Raw genomic sequence first — 21,878 nt, forward strand, 5'->3', positions numbered from 1 at the left:
CGAGGGAAGGCTTGTCTTTCTCATATTTTTTTAACTGATAATTATGTAGCTGGACTACCAAGATGCAGGGAGTGAGGGGAAGTCAGCTCTCCAGTCTCTCCAGGGCTGCGGGTCAGGGTGAAGTTCTTGGCCAGCGACTCATGTCTGTGTGGTATGTGGAAAGCAAATGGGCTGAGGCGGCAGGAATACTGTTATTCTAGCTTTGGTTCTGTTTTCCTTTGTGACCATGGCAAACCTCTCAGCTCTTCTGGGCCTCAGGCTCGACCTGTTAAATGAGAAAGATGACTCTCCAAGATGCTTTCTAACTTTGAAACTCCATGCCTGATCAGGGCACCAGGGATAACCAGGGAATTTCCACTTGACAGCATTTTTATTTTTAATTTCATTTAAGTAGGGAAGTCAGCTTCATTTCATCTTGTACAGTCAAGAGGAATAAATCACTTCTCTTGCTGCCTTGAGTAAGGAGAACTAGAAGGGTCATGTGTGACTTGTGTACGTATGACCTGACCTAATATTAGCAAGTGACACACACGGTGGTGGACTGCCCCACTTACAACACCTGGAAGTGATCTGGTGATAGAATGACTCAGAGGACTGTGAAATTACCATCTTTCCCTGAGAAAACTGAGATGTTTATTTAGACTCCCAGAAGGTTCTTGCCTTTGTCCCTGGTGTGTGTGTGTGTGTCTTGAGACTGAGGGTCCTGGGAGATAGATCCGCCGTGTGACCTTCAGCTGTTACAGACCATGGTTTTTGGCCTTCCCAAATCAACAGAAGTTGATAAGAGGCTAGGTGAGAAATTCAGGCAAGGCTTTATTGGGGCCCCTGCTACAGCTGAGGGCAGAGAAAAGAACACGTGCCCTTGCTTGCTTCCTGAGGTGGGTTGAACTAGTTCCTTATATGGGGTGAGGGTAGGGGCAGCAGGTCCAGGAGTTGGGCCAGAGGGATGGCTTGGGTGTTTTGCCCACCCCTTTGGTGGTGTTGCGTGCAGGGAGCATGTGTGCAGTACCCTGCTTTTGGTCCCAACACTCTGCTCTTGCTCCTCCCTCCTCAGAAGTGGAAGTTGGGTTCTTTTTGGTCTTTGTGTATCTTCTTGTCCATAATTTGCCCTAGCTATGCATGCGCACAGTTATTTTTAGTCCCTTATAGTTTTTTGTATTTTGTGGCTTGAGGAGACTTTTGTCCAGGTGTGAGCCCTGTAGCAAAGGGTCCCAGGTCCCAGCTTGTCTCACAAGCAGGCATCAGACCTGAAGGTCACAGTGCAGATCCTTCATTGATGAGCTCCTGAGTGATCCAAAAGCTGTTCATACTGAAATCTTGTTTCACAAGGTCAGCAATGGGGGCTGCCCAAGCTGGCTTTTTGTCAAAAACTGAGCTGGGCATGATCACAAGTAGGGTAGGCAGAGAGAGTTTTCAGATAATGAACATGTCACAATTGTGAAAGAGCAAGGACACAGCACTGACTGAATGAAATCTGTGCAACAGTCAAAGGGTGACTGTTTCTGAAGAAGGGCTTTGTTTTGGCTCAGTTCTGGAGGATGATTCCACAAAGGCGCCATCCAGAACAGTGTGGAGAAAAGATCATTGCTTCTCTTTGCTGTAGTCATCGCTCTGAGGACTAAAAAGTTATTGAAAAGTTTTATTTTCCGCTCTAGAAGAGCTTCTGGGGGAGAAAAAAAGAGAATCATTTCATTTCAGAAATGCTTTTTTTTTTCAGTAAATAGATGCTGTGAATAAGTCAAATAAAATGTAGAATAAATTTGAAACTTGGATAAAAAATGTAGATGATAGGCTTTTATTAAGTGCCACTGTGTGGTAGGCCTCTGGGGTACAGAGACCAACATTCAGTAGCCTCTCTTCACAGGAAGTGAACTTGAATGAGGCTGATAGATAGATGGCTAATACTATGTTTCCACTGCGTTTTTATAGAGCAGTTACTCTGGAGATGCTGCATCAGATGCCGAGACTACAGGTGAAGTAGATAGAGTCTCTGTTCTCAAGACATTTAGAATTCACAGTGAAATGCATCACCAGGTATGCAGAGCACCAGTTGTGCAGAGACATGTAGGAAGACATCAGTAGTTAGAATGCACAGGAGAGAATGATACAGGAAATTTGAACCTGCTCTAAGAAAAGAACTAAGCAGTCTCAAGGCACCTGTTCCTTCAGTGGTTGTTGTAAGCTGTGCTCATTAACTTTCTGGCCCCAGAGGTACACATTCCTGATGTTAAAAATAATAATAGCCCAGAATTGTACAGTGCTTTGCTTTGTGTTGGGCACAGTCTAGTGCTTTACGTACAACAACTTGTTGTTCAGTTGCCAAGTCACGTCCAGCTGTTTGAGACCCCCATGGACTGCAGCACACCAAGCTTCCCTGTACTTCACTGTCTCTCAGAGTTTGCTCAAACTCATGTGCATTGAGTCGGTGATGCCATCCAACCATCTCATTGTCTGTTGCCCACTTCTGCCTTCAATCTTTCCCAACATCAGCGTCTTTTCCAGTTAGTGGGCGCTTCGAATCAGGTGGCCAAAGTATTGGAGCTTCAGCTTCAGCATCAGTCCTTCTAATGAATATTCAGAGTTGATTTCCTTTAGGATTGATTGGCTAGATCTCCTTGCAGTCCATGGGACTCTAAAGAATCTTCTCCAGCACCATAATTTGAAAGCATCAATTCTTTGGCACTCAGCCTTCTTTATGGTCCAACTCTCCATGCATGACTACTGGAAAAACTATAGATTTGACTAGACGGACCTTGGTTGGCAAAGTGATGTCTCTGTGTTTTTAATACACCGTCTAGGTTTGTCATAGTTTTTCTTCCAAGGAGCAAGCATCTTTTAATTTCATGGCTGTATTCACTATCTGCAGTGATTTTGGAGCCTAAGAAAATAAAATCTGTTACTGTTTCCACTGTTTCCTATTTGCCATAAAGTGATGGGACAGATGCCATGATCTTCATTTCTTGAGTGTTGAGTTTTAAGCCAGCTTTTTCACTCTCCTCTTTCACCCTCTTTAAGAGGCTTTTTAGTTCCTCTTCGCTTTCTGCCATAAGGGTGGTGTCACCTGCATATCTGAGGTTATTGATATTTCAGCCAGCAATCTTGACTCCAGCTTGAGCTTCATTCAGCATAGCATTTCGCATGTTACCCTGCATGTAAGTTAAATAAGCAGGGTGACAGGATACAGCCTTGACATTCTCTTTTCTCAGTTTTGAACCAGTCCTTTGTTCCATGTCTGATTTTACCTGTTGTTTCTTGACCTGCCTACTGGTTTCTCAGGAGGCAGGTAAGGTGGTTTGATAGTCCCATCTCTTTAAGAATTTTCACAGTATGTATATACAAACTATACAAATTATACCTAGAATTTTTTATTTGAAATTATAGAAAGATCCCTTTTGATCAAATACTATCCCCCATTTATTTACAGAGAAAGGCTTTCTTGAATTATAAATATATCTAAAAGAGATCACATTGCCTCCCACAAACACTGAATCCACAGCTCTTTGAGGTGTGGTTTTCTGTTCAGCTTAATGTCCTCCTGGTCAAATAAGAGGCTGCTTTCTCTGTCTTCTCATCTGTTGAAATGTCTGTCCCTTTTTACAGCACTAGAGGTCTTTAATTTATAAGCTGGATTTGTAAATTGCAGGGTCCCAGCTGGTTGGGCCTGTGGTCCTTCCATGCCTGAACCACAGGAGGCCTGCTATTTGCTCCTCTGAGGAAGTTAATAAGAGCTTTTGTGACCTGGTTTGAGTACAATTTACAGGCGCCCATTTAGGTGATCTGGAGGAAGAAAAATGGGATGAAAAAGTCAAAGTTATGATTGTGAACGAGAAGGAAAGTTAGAATTTTAAAACCAGCATCAAAATGGTACAGACAAAGAATTAGAAGTTAGGAAGAGCCTAGGAGGAGAGGTTTTTAATTAGAGCAACCCTCAAGACATTGGAAATTGTTATGATGGTTTTAAGTAGGCAACTCTTTGGCCTTAAAGTGAATCCACAACTTGACTTTCTGTATGTGGTTTATGAGATATAAACACACACAGAGTGTGAGGCAAAAAGGTAATTGTTTTATGTAAAGCTGTTTTGATGTATGGCTTCTTGGATATTGAAAGCCTCCTTGGATCTTAAATACATTGAATGGTTTTAAAAGTTAATAAAATTGTAAGGAATTTTTTTTTTTTTTGCACTGACAGTTATTTTCAGTTTGGTGAACAGGACTATCATTAGGAAGATTGTTGAAAGCAGTCTGTGATATAAAGCTTGAATGGTGTTAGTAAAGAACAGGAGCTTTAGAACCTCACTTGGACCCTATCTACAAATAAAATAAACTTTTTCATGTAATACTGAAATCAGCAATGCAATTGAAAATACAATAATACTTTGTATAATTTTATTATTCTATTTTGCTTTCTTTAAAATTAATTTTATTGATACAAGGAATTCATAATTTTTTTTTAAAACCTTAAACATGAGATTTAAATTACCTTTGACCATCTCAGTCCCAGGGTCATCTCTTGCCATTTATTCTTCCAAATCTTGTTCTGAATACTTAAATACATGTATTTATATGTCTAGAAGAGATACTTGTGTTTTGTGTAGGTGTTAAACAATAACCCACAAATGTATTACGTTTTGCTGGTTCACTTAAGTGTGACCTTCCATTATACCTTTTGTGTTTAACAGCAGTAATGTTGCTGATCACAGCTGACATTTACTGAGTAGTTAGTATGTGCTAGGCAAGATGTTTAGCATCTTTCATGTGTTTTGTCTCCCAGTCTTCATAATAGGCTTCAGAGGTGAGTAAAAACTGATTTTATATGAGTAAAATTCCAACGTTATTCTATCTCACATTTACATTAAATTACTAATGTAATTTAATCATCACTCTTTAGTACAACTTCAAAAATAAAGCAGAATGATTGCTTTTAATTGTTAAGAATATAACTTTTATTTCTGTGAGATTCGTTCTTCTGTGCCATTGGTTTCTCCAGCCAGCCCGAGAGGTATGTGTCTCTGCTAAGCCAGAGGCTGGGGGTATGCTCACCTTTCAGGAATGAGCTGGTCATACATGTGTCATGATTGACTCATCCTAAAGGAAGAACAGACACCCCAGACATTTCCTCAGTAGTTAATGATTTTCAGAGCCCATGCCTGTGATGATGTCCTTATTTGGGGGTCAATTATAGGGTACAAGTCCTAGGTGTGAGCAGGATTTTTTTTTTAATTAATTTATTTTTGCTTGAAGGATAGTTGCTTTGTTGGTTTATGCTGTACATCAGTGTGAATCAGTCATAGGGTATACACAGAGGTTAAATTTTGAAAGATGCTTTTCACCGTGCTCTTGGCCATGCTGGTAAAAGCTACAGTTGCAGAAACTCTGATCATTTTTATGGCAGTTTGTAGACAGGGAGTGGTTGTTGTGTGGGTTGAGGAAAAAAAAATCTGCTTATTATGTGTACTCTGAGTTTAGAATTTGGATAAAGATATTTTCAAGATTTCTTGACAAAATAAAGATCTTTACTATGTGGGACAGCTGTCAGAAGGTTTAGATCTCAGCTCTGCTGCTCAGCTAGCTGGGAAAACTTGAAAAGGCCACTTAGTAATATTCAGTGAAATGATAATAATATCCATTTGTGTTGTTCAGTTGCTAAGTCGTGTCGACTCTTTGTGACCCCATGGGCTGCAGCACGCCAGGCCTCTGTGTCCCTCACTATCTCCCAGAGTTTGCCCAAGTTCATGTCCATTGAATCAGTAATGCTATCCAGCCATCTCATCCTCTGCTGCCCTCTTCTTCTTAATATCCACTTAGTAAAGTTGAGGTGAAATTACATGGAGTGTCTTATACATTGTGAAGCGTTGTGTGAATGTGCAAATATCGGGTGATGCTTCTGTCATTTTGTCATCTGAACTGTTGTCGAGGTCGTCTGCAGTTTGCCTTTTTCACTGTTGCCTCTGTCCTAAGAATGTAACTGCTTTCCTCTGTCCTTTATTCCATGGAAGAGAACACTGTATCAGAGCTCTGTAATCTTCAGGGTAGGAGCTGGGGCCCTATTGCTGAACGTGAAAGTGTTAGTTATTTAGTCGTGTCTGATTCTTTGCAACCCCGTGGACTGTAGCCCACCAGGCTTCTCTGCCCATGGGATTCTCCAGGCAAGAATACTGAAGTGGGTAGCCATTCCCTTCCCCAGGGGATCTTCCTGACCCAGGGATCGAACCCAAATCTCCTGCACTGCAGGCAGATTCTTTACCGTCTGAGCTACCAGGGAAGGCCTAAACAAACATTGAAGTACAGCCAGCATTTCTTCAGGCCTAGTGTAAGAACTGAAAAGATCATCTGCAGTAACTCATGGAAGAGACATACCCAGTGTCCCAAGAAATATCTTTTCATTGTAATTAATACATAGTGTTTGTAAACATTTTGGCCTTTTTGTCTTGAAAAGTAAACAGGTGTTAATTAGTATCTGTCTATATAGGAAAGTATTTGTTAATAAATTCTGTTGCAGTAGAACATGGTTTGAAAAAACCATCAGAAATTACCTTGCTGTGTCTTCTTTTTGGTTGCAGCACTTAAATTATCCTCAAATCTCATCATTCAAAGAGGGCATGAGGTTTTTTTATGTTTGTCAGAAGGAGACATGGGGTTAAAATGATGAAGAGACCTTCCAAGTCAGCTCTCAATTCTGGATAAGGAGAGAGCGCCATTGATTTTCCATTTGGTCTAGTCTGTGATGAGAACTGATCCTTGCTTAGAAGCTGTGAAAATCTCAGTTGCTCTTTGGGTGACCTGCCGTTCACTGTGTGTGTGTGTGTCCTGTGTGGGTGTCCTGCGTGTGTGTGTGACCTGCCACTCACCCTGTGTGTGTGTGTGTCTGACTCTTTTGAGTGACCCTTTTGACTGCAGCCTGCCAGTCCATGGGATTTTTAGGTGAGAAGATTGGAGCAGGTTGACATTTACTTCTGCAGGGGATCTTTCCCACCCAGGAATGGAACCCACATCTCCTGCATTAGCAGGCAGATTCTTTACCACTGAGCCATCAGGAAAACCCACCAGTCACCATACAGGATCACTACTGGTATAGTTTGCTGCTTGAGGAAGATATGTGTACTTTGGAGGAGGCACACTGCTGAAAAAAAAATTCTCTGGTTTTACTGTTCCCTCTTCTGGATAGTTCCAAAAACCCAAGCCTTTTAATTTTCATTGGTGATTTGCTTTGTCATCTCTGTATTCACTTTCATTGGTTTCTTGACCTACTCTTTGTGGTAGACCGTCCCTAACCTGGTTATACCAATGGAAAAAGTGAAATCTTATTTCAGGGTAACCTGTAAAATTCCATTCCATACTTTAGACTTAGACCACTGAAGATATTTTCCCCTTCATTTTATCTTACTCCCCCTATGTATTCTTACTGTCTTGAGCGCCATGGGGTTTTTTAGTTGTTTGTTGTTGTTTTATTTTTTAATGAATCTCCTTCAGACTCACCTATTTATAGAAGCTGAACATTTCCTCCTTTCTCAGAGGCAGTTGTGGCTAGAGTAGCTTTGCTTCTTGAGATCCTAACCAGGGGGGTCTCTGAAGGAGTCCAGAATCTGCAAGTCACACTTGCTTTTCCATAATTAGCAACTAGAAATATTTTAATGTGCCTTGACTATACCTAAGCAACTCTTTAAAAAAATAGTTTGCAATCAGTTGAATTCTCTAAGCTTCTGGCTTACAATACAGAAGAAACTTCTACAGAGAGTAGATAAAGGATGGGGTAAGAATTTTCCGATTTGATTGCATATTATTTATTGTGGAAAGAATGTTTTCCCTACAGACTGACTAGGAACAAGATGTTTAAACATAAGCCAGGGTGGAGACCTGTTTGTTTGGTCAGCTTCAGAGGAGCCACGTTTCTCTACTTGTGAAGAGTCTGCCAAATCTTCCATCCTCCCCACCCCCGCCTGATTCTTCAAGTTTCTTTGGGACTTTTACTTAGGGCCCTTGTTGGATAAGGCAGTGATGGAGTGCATATGTGGCAGTTAGAAAGGCTAAAGGCTTTTTTTCTGGAGGGACATGATTTTATCATGTCATCATAAATTTATGCTGTGCTGTTTGTGTGTGTGTGTATACAATGGCTTTTTCCCAGGCCCCCTCTGTAGTTGGCTTGTGTATTCACATAGCTGGGTGGCTGCAGGACCTCATTTATCACACAGGCAGTGGGAGCGGGCACGGAGATATGAAAGGGTTACTGTTCACATTTCCTGTGTAATTCCCTCTGATCTTACTGAGCTGTAATTCCTCTCTTGATGTTAAACATTCCCAGGCTCCTATAACCTTCTCACCAGTTTGTGCTAGCCAAGTTTGTCCCAGGTGATCATGTATGTAGGGGGACCTCCTGCTTCTAAAGATTAGAAACCCCTTCTTGGTCCATGCGATAGGCTAGCTGTTCTCATTAATTTGCAGCCCAGAAGAAATGCCTTTGATTTAAAACAAGAACAGAGCACTAACGGATTAGTTTTAAAATTCACATTAGCAGCCAACAACCAAATCTGTTGTCATATTAGATTTAAAAATCTTCTGATTCCTGGACTGGTGAATTTCTAGGTAAACCAAAGCCCTATGGATCTAGCGGAGATTACCTTTTTCCTTCTAAAAGCACATTTGAAAAGTGGGTTCTGATTGGAAAAAGGTAAATTTTGATGCCACCATCTTACTTTTAGCTTACGTGATCGGTAGAGTGTTTTTAGTTATGTCATGTAAAGCCACTTAGCTGAAATGGCAACATTTCTGCTTCAATTCAGGACGTAGTAGCTGAGCGTAGGGTGGTATTTATTTTCTACTTTTTGTCTGGTTTTTAAAGTATATAGCAGCTCATTTTTGTTCCACAACTTTTAAAATGTATATTTTTGTGGTTGGCAAAAGGTTTTCTATTTTTCCCTTTCCCCCTAAAGTTTTGGGAGCAAATGACATGTTCCTGTGAAGCACTGTATGTGTCAGCAGCTACTGATGGATAGGGACACAGTACCTATTCCAGCCCTGGCCTCATCCGTGAGGAGCTTCCCTCTAACACAGCTCAGGGTAAGTCTGCTCCTGTTGCTTGGAGCACATTGCCGTGTTCCCACCGTCCAACTCGGGAACCTAAGGATTCAGGGATGGACAGAAATGAAACATTGTCTCTTGGAAGGGGTTTCTAGGATAATTAAAGTTTGCCAGTGTTTAGGCCAAGTAGACTGTTTGCATGGCTTCAGGTAGTGAGATAAAATACTTTTTATGCACCTTATCCATGGCTTCCCATGGAGGCAGGTAGAGGAACTTTTAGATTGATTTCGTTTGGATCTGCCTTAGAAAGCCAATGTGACTCGTTGTTGTCTCTCATTCTCCCTTCAGTTTCCCAGAGCCTGAGGTAGCCTGTCACACGGACGGCTTTCAGTAGAGGTTTGTTTGAATACATGTGAAGTAGACATTACTTGTGTAGATTCTAAATTGGTCTGTATGTATGTCATTAAGCACGTGTCTAATAGTTTAACTCTCACTTTTCCAATTCGTCTCTAATGATAGATCCTGTTCAGAGTTTTTTGTTATTAGACAGTTAATTCCTCACAACAGTCTGTGTCCAAGTCCCTAAGTGCTTTCCACCTGGCTGGCTAACTGTGGCACTGCTCAGTCATAGAGAAAAATGACATTTAGTCACAAATTACTTAAATTATAGGCTGTTAATATTTCCTAAAACCAGTAAGCCCATTTATTATTGTAATGATGGAAGAATGCTTATATTTTCTCCCAAATAGTTATTCCTTAGGACCGTCCTAGAGCACTGAATAGTAATGTTAATCAGTGGACAAATACTTAGAGATACTTAGAGAATGATGACGTACACAGCATCGTGCCTGGTACCATGTGTTCTGCAAAGATGTGTACGACCTTGGTCCTACCACCTCGAATCTAGGCTTCTCCACAGATAGGTGCTTTACACCAGTCAGCGTAAGGCCATCAGAATGGATATGGGCCGAGAGCCCTGAATGAGAATCAGGTGAGTCCTCTTTCAGTGCATTAGATGCAGGAGATGCAGGTTCAGTCCCTGGGTCAGGAAGACACCCTGGAGAAAGGCATGGCAGCTCATTCCAGTATTCTTACCTGGAGAATCCCATGAACAGAGGAGCCTGATGGGCTACAGTCTGTGGGGTTGCACAGAGACTGAGCACACACGCATATATGCACACACTGGCACCAGGCACTCTCCCGTTTACAAAGATAGGAATGTCAACATGCACATACACATACACGTGTGCGTTATACATATATGTTATCCCCTTAGTAACGGCTACTACCTGGTCTGGACTTCGTAATTTATGTTAACACAGCAGTATTTCTTTATGTTCTCTTTTTAAATCACTGCTTGAGACTACTACAAATGGTGTTAATTTTATATTTGTAATTCTCGTTGTGTTTTAATCACGAGTAAGAGTCTAAATAAGCATTTGTTAAATGAACTAAAGGACAACCTGTGTGTGCATGTTTTAGCTTAATTATATACAAACAGTAGCTTATTTAGTAAGATGAAAATGGTTGGTTTTCATTGCAGCAACTTGGTTGAAGTTTGTCATGTTTGGAAAATTGTTTTATAGTATCTCTGAGAATATTGGCCTTTTTATCTCTAACAAATAATTTTACCTTATAATGAACTTTGCAAATTACTTCTGAGTAAGACCTGGGTCTAGGCTTCCTTTTCCAGTTTGGTAGTAGAGGCTAGACACAGGACATTGTGAGTCCTGCAATAGCCTAGGTAAATTACAAAATAACATTATTTTAGTGATCTGTTATTACATAATTAATTGCCTCAACACTGAGTGGTTTGTTCTGGATAGCTCATGGTTCTGTGGGTTGGGAGTTCAGACAAGTCTCAGTTGGGTAATTTTTCTATTCCACATTGCACTGACTAAGATCACTGGATGGTATTCATTTGGTAGATGGATTAGATGCTCTGGAGGATCTAGGATATCTTTACGCACGTATATGGTGTGTGGACAAAGGTAGAAGATGTGTCTATATGACCTTTTTAGCAGAGTCTCAAGGGAGTCAGACTTGTCCTGTTGTGATTTAGGACTCCTAGAGAGAATTTTCCAAGAGATGGGAAGGATGATGCTATAGAGGAAGGTCTAAAACTGGAAACTGGCCCCACATCACTTCTACCATATTGTGTTGGTCAAAGCAGTGCCAGAGCCCCCCAGTTTCAGTGAGATGGGACATAGAGTGGCCTTTCAGTGGAAGAGGTATCAGAGAATGTGTGGCCATCCTACTGTGCTACAGTTCACCCTCTGGCCACAGATGATTTACATTCCTCCTATATTCTAAATGTACTCAGCCCCTTCTGAGAATCCGAAGTTGTCATCCGTCTATGGCTTTATTCTCAAGCTTCAGGTCCAGGACCTTGTCATTTAAGTCAGGTCCAAACGTGCAGAAAGCTCGCCTGGTGTAGTTGCCTCAAGAGACAAGTTATTTATTCGGCATATATTAGAGAGGCAGGCATAGAATCACTGCAATAAGCATTTCCATTCAGAATCAGGAAGCAAGAGGTGCATAGCTTTCACTGGTTCATAGTAATTTTGAAATCCTAATGCTGTCATTTCTTTACTAACATTATTTTTACTCCCTGGAAATGATTATCCATGGCTCCTGACTTCACCCTAGCAACTCTGAGTCATCCATCATTTTATATAAAAAATGGTTCATGTTTACAACTGGATAGTCTTGCCAGCCTTGCTTCCTGCTGGCAGAAATTTGAGAGTTCAGAAGCATCTTTTCAGTTTTTTTCTCTTTCTGCTCCTGTCAGCCCTATATGACATAATTCTTTTAAAAACTTTGTGAAATTCCTGTGTATCAAATTATAGTCCACTCTGTTAGACAGAAGCCACATTCACATTTGTTTTGAGATATATTTTTTTCTACTTCAGACTGTGAGTAAAGGCATTATAAGATGATACCCATAAGATTCTGTGAAGCTTTTCTGTTTGAAAGAGAGTCCAAAAGGGACACCCTCAAAATTCCTATAGGTTTTTTATCTAAAAAAGATAGTCTTATGAGGCACACACTCTTAAGATTCTTAGAACTGAATTAGATATAACATGTAATCATGGTATTTTACAGTCACATTCTAGAAAGTTTTGTCCCAAAACCATGCTTTACTGACAGCCCTAAACTTGACTTTTTACTTTGAAGCTATATCTTAGTTTTCTGTCTGGGCAGAATGGGGACGAGGAAATGTTTTGTTTTAGAAAAGAGCAAGTCCTGGCTCCTTAAATTCCTGAAAGTGAAATGGTTCTTTTGTTAGCTCTAAATTCTGCTTGAAAATGGAACAGTTCTTTTGTTAACTTACCTTTCTCTTTGAATCCCGTATTATACTAGGCTAAAAGAGACTAATACTTTGACCTTCTGCCTGGCAATCTCCTTAGCCAAATCTACCACTTTATTGGGCACGTTTTCTCTTTTCTTTTTTATGCAAGGAATAGTGTTGCACAATTTCCACCACCATGTAAGAGGGCTTGTCATTTCTCCATCTGTTAACATTTTCACTAATGTCCTTCAGGCTTTCATTAACAGTGTTTTTAAGGACCTCCCTGTTTCTGCTCACCACTTGGTCCCAAAGCCAATGTCAGTATTTTAAGATTTTTATTACAGAGCCCCCACTTCCATGTGCCAGTATCTGTTATGGTTATCTAATTCTGTTACAAATTACCTAAAAACTTACAGTCTTAGAAAAACAGTCATTTTGTTGTACTTCACAGTCTGTAAGTCAGTGCAAAGGGCAGGCTCAGCTGGTGGTTATTCTTCTCCATGTAGCATCAGCTGAGGTTAGTTGGTGGCATTCAGCTGAAGGATGAGCTGGTTGCAAGTCTCTAAGACAGCTTCATATTTACATTTCTGGTACTTTGATAAGAATCATTCAAAAGCTAATTTTGGCTGAGGCTGTCAGTCAGAGTGCTTACACCTACCTTCTCCAGGATGACAGTCTTACTATAGTTAAATGATGGTAACAGTAGCACAAAAGACAGGAAGAAAGGAATAGATATCTTCTGTTGTAAAATTCTTATTTCTGAAGTGATAAAATTGTCTGAGTCACCAGGGAAGTCCAAAATATTATTAAAACTTAGGTTGTGGTAAGTTAAAGCTCTGTAGTTTAAACACCAGAGCAATAAAACTGCAAAAGAAACAGGTACATCTAATAAGCCAACAGGGAAGATAAAGTAAAATACTAAAAAATATTCAGTCACAGATAAGGCAAGAAAAAATGTGAAAAGGAAACAAAGAATAGATTAGAAAATAGCTAGATTATTATTTCAGATTCAGCCATATAAATAGTTACATTACGTATAAATGATTTAAATGCTCTGAAGACAGATCATCAGGCTAGATAAAAAAGCAAGCCCTAACTACATACTGTTCACAAGAAATCCTATTCAAATATGAACACAAGTTATGAGTAAAAGAATTGAAGAAGATATACCATGCAAACACTAATCACTAAGAAAACTGGATTGGCTATATTAATTACAACAACATAGGCTTCAGAACAGAGACTATTACTAGCAATATTGAGACATATTTCATAATGATGAATCAATTTATCAAAAAAAATAACAATCCTAAATATCTATGAGTCCATTAACAGAGCTTAAAAATACTTGAAATAAAAATTTACAGAACATAAAGGATGTTGTTGTTCAGCCGCTCAGTCATGTCTGACTCTTTGCAACCCCATGGACTGCAGCACACCAGGCTTCCCTGTCCTTCACCATCTCCCGGAGTTTGCTCAAACTCATGTCCTTTGAGTTAGTGATACCATCCAACCATCTCATCCTCTGTCATCCCCTTCTGCTGCCTTCAGTCTTTCCCAGCATCAGGGTGTTTTCTGATGAGTTGGCTCTTTGCATCAGGTGGCCAAAGTGTTGGAGCTTCAGCTTCAGCATTAGTCCTTCCAGTGAATATTCAGGTTGATTTCCTTTAGGATTGACTGGTTTGATCTCCTTGCTCTCCAAGGGACTCTCAAAAGTCTTCTGCTGTACCACTATTCGAAGGCATCTTTTTTTAAGTGCTCAGCCGTCTCTGTGGTCCAGTTCTCACATCCATATGTGACTACGGGAAAAACCATAGCTTTGACTCTACGGATCTTTGTCAGCAAAGAAATGTCTCTGCTTTTGAATACATTGCCTAGATTTGTCATAGCTTTTCTTCTAAGAAGCAAGCATCTTTTAATTTCATGGCTGCAGTCACCATCCAAAGTGATTTTGGAGCCCAAGAAAATAAAATCTGCCAATTTTTCTCCATCTGTTTGCCATGAAGTGATGGGACCGGAGGGATGCCCATGGTCTTCATTTTTTTTTTTTTCCAGTTTTTAAAAATGTATTTATTTTTTGTTGAAGGATAATTGCTTTACAGAATTTTGTTGTTTTCTGTCAAACTTCAACATGAGTCAGTCATAGGTGTACATATATCCCCTCCCTTTTGAACCTCTCTCCTATCTCCCTCCCCATCCCATCTCGCTAGACTGGTACAGAGCCATTTTTTGAGTGTTGAGTTTTTAGCCAGCTTTTTTCACTCTCCTCTTTCACCTTCATCAAGAGTCTCTTTAATTCCTTTTCACTTTCTGCCATAAGGATGGTGTCATCTGCATATCTGAGGTTATTAATATTTCTCCTGGCAGTCTTAATTCCAGCTTGTGCTTCATCCAGCTTGGTGTTTTGCATGATGAACTCTGCATATATGTTAAATAAGCACAGTGACATATACTGCCTTGTTACCCTTGAACATAAAGGATAAATAGGCAAAACTACAGTTGTAGTTAGTCTCAAACACTTCTCTCTCAGCATTTGATTTATAAGTAGGCAAAATATTAATAAAAAAGAAATCTGGAACAACACTGTTAACCAGTTGGAGTTAATTGACATTTATAGAATCTTGCACTCAACAATAGAAGAATACACATTCTTTTCAAGAACACATGAAATTTTCATCAAGGTAGGTCATATGTTAGATCATAAAACAAGTCTCAATATATTTTAAAAGATTAAAACTATGCAGGACATGTTCTTTCACTGTTTCTAAATTGTATTAGAAATGAATAGCAATAGAATATCTAGAATTCCTTCCCCAAATATTTAGAGATTAAATAGCACACTTTTAAATAAAGCATGGTTCCATGAAATTACAAGAAAAAGTAGAAAATATTTTTAACTCAATGAAAAATGAAAACACATGGGAACAATATTTATGCAGCAAAAGCTGTGATTAGAGGAAAATGTATAGCTTTAAGATACAGATATTAAAAAAGAAGAAAAGTCTAAAACCAGTTATCTAAGCTTTCACTTTTGGAAGCTGGAAAATTAAAATGAACCCAAAGTAAGTTGAAGGTAGAAAACAAGAAATAGAAATCAATAAAATAGAATATTATAAAACAGACAAATGATGGAGAAAAATTGGTGAAAACAAAAGCTTTTTAATCGATAAGATTAGTTGGCTCTCTTTAGTGGCAGTTCAGTGCCTTCCATATATTCCTAGATATAAGAGGTTAAAATTGTCCATGTCTCTTAAGTTCTAGACCCAAAAACTGGTGTCTTGTCATAGCCACCATATTTTATTGGTCAAAGAGGCCATTCAGATTCAAAACTTGGAAAGTACATGTGTACCCACTTCTCAATGGGAGGAGTTTCAAAATATTTCTGTCACTCAAGCACAGTCATATTTTTGAAGAGCTTATGAATGAAAAGAATACTGAATGAACTGAAGTAACAAAAGTGGAAGAGCACCTACGAGATGAGACTGTTAGAAATCCTCTTTCCTGAGTGTGTGTGCTCAAAATGAACACTGGCTAAGGATCAAGATTGCTGTATAAGTGAGACTCTATGAGGGAAAAGAGAAACCGTGGAAGTTTTGGTTATCACATAGTCTGACATATTGAACTGGAACCTGGGGAGTCTTCAGACACACAGCTGGTTTTCCCCATAGGTTGTTTACTGAGCCTTGAGACAGGATGGGAGGTTGGCAAGTTGAGCTGGAAATATGCAGTGATGTCTTCTGCAGTCTTGCAGTGCTTAGGAGACAGTCTCTTTGTGGTAGGGTTAGGGTGCAGCTGCAATAAGCACAATTAATTTCACCTTTGAGATGTTTTACACCAGAAGTAAAATAATTAGATGGACGTGAACAGCTCCTTACCCTACCAGTCTAATAGAGGGAAGGATGGACCCTCACTGGGAGAAAATAATGTCAGCCACAGTTTTATGGCTATTACATTCAAAATATTGAGAATACAGTAAAATGTTATATGACATGTAAAAAGTAAAAAAATATATATATGTTCAAAGAAGATAAATAGAAGCAGATCTGCCAGTGATACAGATCTAGAAGTTACCAAACAAATATTTTATAGTTGTTGTAAATGTGCTAAAGGAAATGAAGCAGTTAGAAAAATGGATGAAAAGATGAACAATATTAATAGAAAGGTGGAAATATTTAAAAAAATAATCAAATGGATATCCTAGGGCTGAAAAATATGACATCTGAAATTAAGATTTGAGTTTAAGAGCAAAGTAGGCACAACAAAAAATAAATAACTAGAACTAGTGAACTAAAGGACAGTTCAGTGGGAAAATGTACAATCTCAGAAAGGAAAAAGAATGGAAAGAACAAAACAGCTTAGGAGACATAAGATCAAGTCACTTCATCTAACGTTCATGTGGTTGGAGTCCCCAGAGGAGAGAATGAGAAAAGCAATATTTGAGAAAATAATGACCAGAGGTTTTCCAAACTGATTAAAGATAGCAATCCACAAATTCAAGGAGCACAGGAAACTTAGTGAACCCCAAGCAAGATTAATATGAAGAAAATCACACCTAGGTACAACTTGGTGAGACTTGTGAAAACCAGCTATAAAGAAAAAATCTTGAAACAATCGAAGTAAGCTCCACTACCTTCAAAGGAACAGCAGTAAGGTGGCTGACTGTCCTACAGACATTATTAAAACCAGAACATTAAGGAATGACATCCGTAAATACTTGCAGAAAGGAAAAATACTGCCAACCTGAACCTCTGTACCCAGCAAAAATATTTTTTTAATGAAAGCAGAAAAAAAATGTTTTTAGACAAAAGGTGGGAGATTTTATCACAAGTAGAACCATAGTGCAAAAATACTAAAGGAAGTTATTCAGTCTGAAGAAAAGTGATCCCAGATGAGCCATAGGACCTCAGGAAAAGTGAGGAGCCTAGGAAAGCCTATGAATAAATATAAAAGATTTCAGACCATTGAAAGCAACAATATTAATGTTTTGTGAGGCTTTAAACATAATTAGAAATAAAATATTTAAAATCAGTGGAACAAAGGGTTAGTAGGTGTAAGTGAAGTTAAACTAACATTTTTTTGTCTCACCCAGGAAGTGGTAAAAGTCATCTGAAATCAAGGAAGTATTTTTAATCTCTAAGATAATTGCTAGAAATATTACAAAGATGTTTAAACAAAAAGTTTACCAAAGGTAAAATAAAATAATTTAAAAAATTGGGTATCAAAAAAAGAACAGAAGGAATGAATAGAAAATTAATAACATGAAAGTATCTTTAAGTATAATTAAATTACATAAATTGGCTTCTTCTTCCAATTAAAACCAGAAATTTTTGGACTAGATTTTTAAAAAAAGACAACAATGTATAGTTAAGACATAAGACATATTTCACATAAAAGGATATAGAAAAAAATAAAAGGTACACTGTAACAAATACTGACTAAGGAAATCTTATATGTTAATATCAGACAGAGTAATCCTTATGGAAGAATGAATTATGGAATGCTCTATAATGATAAATGATCAATGCAGTAGGAAGACAGAACAGTGCTAAATTTATATGTTCCTAACAGCATAACTTGAAAATACATAAAGCTAAAATTGACAGGACAAAAAGGAGAACAGATGAATCATAGTTGCAGAATTTTGCAACCTTCTTTCAACCACTAGTGTAACAAGCAGATTTTTAACATGATTGTTAAAAGTGTAAGGTGATAGAATATTTAAACAAGGTTATTAACTTGACCTATTGCTATTCATAGAATATTATTCCCAACAACTGCAGAATACACATTCTTTTCAAGCATGCAAGGAATTTTTACCAAAATAGAACATGTACTAAGCCAAAAAGCAAATCTCAACAGATTTCAAAGGATAACATGTAGTATATGTTACGCAGTAGAATTAAATTAGAAATATATAACTGAAACATAAAAAAGCCTATATTTGCATGGGAAATAAATAGTATGCTTTTAAATAATCCAAGGGTCAAAGAAATACAACCATGGTCAAAATATGTTGAACAGTATCAAAACTTGTGAGACACAAAGTAATGCCTAGGGAGTATTCAGTTCAGTTCAGTCACTCAGTTGTGTCCGACTCTTTGTGACCCCATGAATCACAGCACACCAGGCCTCCCTGTCCATCACCAACTCCCAGAGTTCACTCAAACTCACGTCCATCGAGTCAGTGATGCCATCCAGCCATCTCATCCTCTGCCGTCCCTTTTTCCTCCTGCTCCCAATCCCTCCCATCATCAGAATCTTTTCCAATGATTCAGCTCTTCTCATGAGGTGGCCAAAGTACTGGAGTTTCAGCTTTAGCATCATTCCTTCCAAAGAAATCCCAGGGCTGATCTCCTTCAGAATGGACTGGTTGGATCTCCTTGCAGTCCAAGGGACTCTCAAGAGTCTTCTTCAACACCACAGTTCAAAAGCATCAATTCTTCGGCGCTCAGCCTTCTTCGCAGTCCAACTCTCACATCCATACATGACCACTTGAAAAACCATAGCCTTGACTAGACTGACCTTTGTTGGCAAAGTAATCTCTGCTTTTGAATATGCTGTCTAGGTTGGTCATAACTTTTCTTCCAAGGAGTAAGCGTCTTTTAATTTCATGGCTGTGGTCACCATCTGCAGTGATTTTGGAGCCCAAAAAGATAAAGTCTGACACTGTTTCCACTGTTTATCCATCTATTTCCCATGAAGTGATGGGAACAGATGCCATGATCTTCATTTTCTGAATGTTGAGCTTTAAGCCACTTTTTCACTCTCCACTTTCATTTTCATCAAGAGGCTTTTTAGTTCCTCTTCACTTTCTGCCAAAAGGGTGGTGTCATCTGCATATCTGAGGTTATTGATAGTATTGGATAACTTTAAATGCATATGTTTTCAACATAAGGTATAATTTTCCATCTCAAAAAGCTACAAAAAGATGTGCAAACTGAATTCAAATAAACTAGAGAAAGCTCAGATTAAACAATATGTCTTTTTTTTTTTTAATATGATGCTATTAATTTGAGCTTTCTCTTTCTTTCTTAGTAAGCGTTTGTCAGCTTTATTAACATTTTCAAAGAAACACAGCATGTGAGATCTTAGTTCCCTGACCAGGGATTGAACTCAGCACCCCCCCCCCCGCCCCCCCGCCTCCCCGCCTCCCCGCTGGCATTGGAAGCATGGAATCTTAACCATTGGACCACCAGGGAAGTCCCTATAACTTTGATCTTACCCCCAGATTTCTTCCCTTTCCTCCCCAGGAATTTAAACCTGGCTTTTGTAGGTAGTGCCAGTTTTGTTTTGTTTTTTTTTTCCACAACCATCTCAAGAAAATTTTTTTTTTAATTTTTCTAAGTCTATAGATTTTATTTTTTATTTATTTATTTTTTCTAATTTTATTTTATTTTTAAACTTTACATAATTGTATTAGTTTTGCCAAATATCAAAATGAATCCACCACAGGTATACATGTGTTCCCCATCCCGAACCCTCCTCCCTCCTCCCTCCCCATACCATCCCTCTGGGCCGTCCCAGTGCACCAGCCCCAAGCATCCAGCATCGTGCATCGAACCTGGACTGGCAACTCGTTTCCTACAAGATATTTTACATGTTTCATTGCCATTCTCCCAAATCTTCCCACCCTCCCTCTCCCACAGAGTCCATAAGACTGTTCTATACATCAGTGTCTCTTTTGCTGTCTCGTACACCGGGTTATTGTTACCATCTTTCTAAATTCCATATATATGCGTTAGTATACTGTATTTATGTTTTTCCTTCTGGCTTACTTCACTCTGTATAATAGGCTCCAGTTTCATCCACCTCATTAGAACTGATTCAAATGTATTCTTTTTAATGGCTGAGTAATACTCCATTGTGTATATGTACCACAGCTTTCTTATCCATTCATCTGCTGATGGACATCTAGGTTGCTTCCATGTCCTGGCTATTATAAACAGTGCTGCAATGAACATTGGGGTACACGTGTCTCTTTCCCTTCTGGTTTCCTCAGTGTGTATGCCCAGCAGTGGGATTGCTGGATCATAAGGCAGTTCTATTTCCAGTTTTTTAAGGAATCTCCACACTGTTCTCCATAGTGGCTGTACTAGTTTGCATTCCCACCAACAGTGTAAGAGGGTTCCCTTTTCTCCACACCCTCTCCAGCATTTATTATTTGTAGACTTTTGGATCGCAGCCATTCTGACTGGTGTGAAATGGTACCTCATAGTGGTTTTGATTTGCATTTCTCTGATAATGAGTGATGTTGAGCATCTTTAGATTTTAAAGGGAGGGTGATGTGTTCCTTTGCTCTCCACTGTCAATTCAGGATCGAGGTGCCACCTTGTGCGTCAGTTCCTTTTCTGCTAAGTCTTATGCTGCCATCTCCCATTTCGAAGGCTTGTTATTGGTTGATTTCCAAGAGGGCCACCACTCTAACTTCCTCAATCATGTCAGCATCACACTTGAAACTGTCCTTTGCACACCACACTGTGTGATTATATCTGTTTCTTCTAATTCATGTTTTGGGATTTCTGATACTCAGAACTCATTATTCTTTAAGTTGCTCAGTTCTGTCAGTCAGAATCATTTCAAGATCTCAGATGCTGAAAGCCCCTTTCTCTTCTCTAACTTTTTTCTTTTAAGCCCTTAAATTCAGATATGTCTTCATTTATGTACTGTTTCTCCACCTCTCCTTCCCTCCCTAACTTCCTTCCTCTCTATCACAGTAAATGGCCTTGTTATTGACCTTAACTCCCTCAATTTTACACCCTTACACACAATAATTTTTATCCATATCCATCACCCATCCTTTCTTACATTTCTAACCATGAAGAAAGAACAATTTCTCTTCTTAACATGGCTAACTCTACCTTCTCTTGACTTTGCTTCATTATTAATCCCTTTTCCTTCCTTTTACTCTCATTAAAAAGAAAATAGTAACTCTTATTGAAGATTCGGGTTTACATTCAAACTATGCAAGGCCTCTTAAAAGAATAATGTTTGGTAGTTAATTCCATTTCTCCTTTTTCTTTAATTCTTCCATTTTTTTGTTTTCTTTTATTGCCCTCCTGAAATTTCTTTCTAAGATCATGAGTGACTGTTAAGTTATTCTTAGTCCTCCTTCTGCTCTGAAAACACAAGACAGGGTGCTTCGTTCTTTGGCTGTTCTTCTTTGACTTCATTGATAGACATCAGTTTTTTGTGGAAAGCCTGCTTATCAAATAAATAAACCTTTTTGGAGATAAGCAGACTTCCCTATTGACTTGCTATAGCAAGAGTGACCACACAGATATGGGGGTAGGTAGGGGGCTGCTTTAGGAAATGAGTGTAGGGTTTTTATTGATTATGTTTGGGCTTTCAAGTTCTAGGGTGAGATGCCAGAAGTCAGGTGAGTCTTTTGGAGTGGTCAGTTTCTTTAAGGGATGCACACAACGCATGGTTGTGATTGAAAGGCAAAGTCTGTGGAGGCTGAGGATGCTGCACTAGTGACTGTCTGACTGGATGGTGGTAACTGGTCCAGCTCTCAGTCCTGCCTACCTTATGGGGTGGTTATTCTGGTTCTCATTTTCAAGCACACTTTTAT

General features: G+C 39.0%; 1 protein-coding gene across 12 annotated transcripts in view; it reads left to right on the top strand.

Moving 5' to 3' along the window:
• ZNF438 (zinc finger protein 438) overlaps positions 1–21,878 on the top strand; it is a 207,508-nt gene that overhangs the window by 86,396 nt on the left and 99,234 nt on the right. For 2 of the 12 annotated variants that reach the window (XM_059892517.1, XM_059892522.1), the window contains one exon: positions 8,928–9,054. The exons of the other annotated variants lie outside the window; for them this stretch is intronic. The gene's annotated coding sequence lies outside the window, so the exon portion shown is untranslated. The remainder of the gene's footprint in view (positions 1–8,927; positions 9,055–21,878) is intronic. 12 annotated transcript variants of the gene reach the window in all.

Source organism: Bos taurus, chromosome 13, assembly GCF_002263795.3.
Source record: "Bos taurus isolate L1 Dominette 01449 registration number 42190680 breed Hereford chromosome 13, ARS-UCD2.0, whole genome shotgun sequence".
Classification (NCBI taxonomy): Eukaryota; Metazoa; Chordata; class Mammalia; order Artiodactyla; family Bovidae; genus Bos; species Bos taurus.